Genomic DNA, 1406 nt, shown 5'->3' with positions numbered 1-1406 from the left:
CCATTGTTACATGTGTGTAGTTTATTCAACACTACTGTGTATATAGTGGACAAACTTAAGTCCTTATTTGAAACATCTAGTCTTTCTAGATGTTTAGAAGTGCACAAAGTATGTTAAAAGTAGAGGTAGTAAATAACACATTTTGTAGATATCCTTTTGTTAAAATTCATATGAGGGCCGGCCCCGTGGTGCACTGGAGAGTGCGCCGCTTGAGAGCGTGGTGGCGCTCCCACCGAGGGTTCGGATCCCATGTGGAGACCGGTTTCCGCTCACTGGCTGAGCGCGGTGTGGACGCAACACTGAGGGTTGCGATCCCGTTGCCGGTCCCGGTACAGGTGTGACACCGAGGGTTGCAATCCCGTTACCGGTCAGTAAAAAGGACAAAAGGAAAAAAAATAAAATAATAAAATAATAATAAAATTCATATGAAATATTATCTTTTGGGAATGGAATAATCAAACCACTTCTGAGCAGTACACATTATTATATAATATTTGTACTGGTTTGGGAAGGAGAAGAAAGTGCAAAGGGCTTTATACCAGTGTTTGTATGGTGAGGCAAGATTGACCATTGTCCCTTACGCCTGTGCATTTTATTTTACTTCACGGTGTATATAGTGTATATAAAGGACAAATGAGTCCTAATTTACAACATCTAGTCTTTGTAGATGTTAAAGAGGTTGCCAGTGTATGATAAAGGTAGAGTTAGTAAACTAATACATTGAGTATATTTTGTGTTAAAATTCATAGGAAAGACTGTTCTTAAAACCATTTATGGAAGTGAAATTGTTGAAATCTCCTGTGAGCATTACAGATGCTTATATCTGTCCCCTTGATTGATAGAGGTGGGAAGGGGAAGGGTTGTAGGTCAGAATGTTTCTATTTAGAAGACACTTTCAAATTATAGCCTTTTTTAGGTACGTGCAGTTTATTCAGTGCTATTGTGTGTAGTAGAAAACTTAAGTCTTTATTTGAAACATCTAGTCTCTCTAGATGTTTGAAAGTGCACAACATATGTTAAAAAGTATAGGGCTAAAGTAACACCCTTAAAATATTTTTTATTATAGGAGTGGTTGTGTTTGGGGGATGTCTTGAGGAGTATGCTGACTGTTCACGGGGTGGCAGTGGGTAGGAAGAGGAGGAAGTGTGATGAGAGAAGGGTTCTGTGCCCGTGAGTTAGATTAGTTCAGGTTGTCTAACCATTGTTTTGTATGTGCATTTTAGTTGATATTGCTGTGTATTAAAGGATAAACAAGTCGTAATGCCCAAAGTATGTTAAAAGTAGAGGTAGCAGAATAATCCCTTTAGGGCCAGCCCGGTGGCGCACTGGATAAGTGCGCCGCTTGGGAAGCGCGGCGGTGCTCCCGCCCGAGGGTTCGGATCCCACATGCAGACCGGTTCCCGCTC

This window comes from Galeopterus variegatus, unplaced genomic scaffold (assembly GCF_000696425.1).
Source record: "Galeopterus variegatus unplaced genomic scaffold, G_variegatus-3.0.2 Scaffold22514, whole genome shotgun sequence".
Lineage (NCBI taxonomy): Eukaryota > Metazoa > Chordata > Mammalia > Dermoptera > Cynocephalidae > Galeopterus > Galeopterus variegatus.
This window is presented reverse-complemented; position numbering follows the sequence as displayed.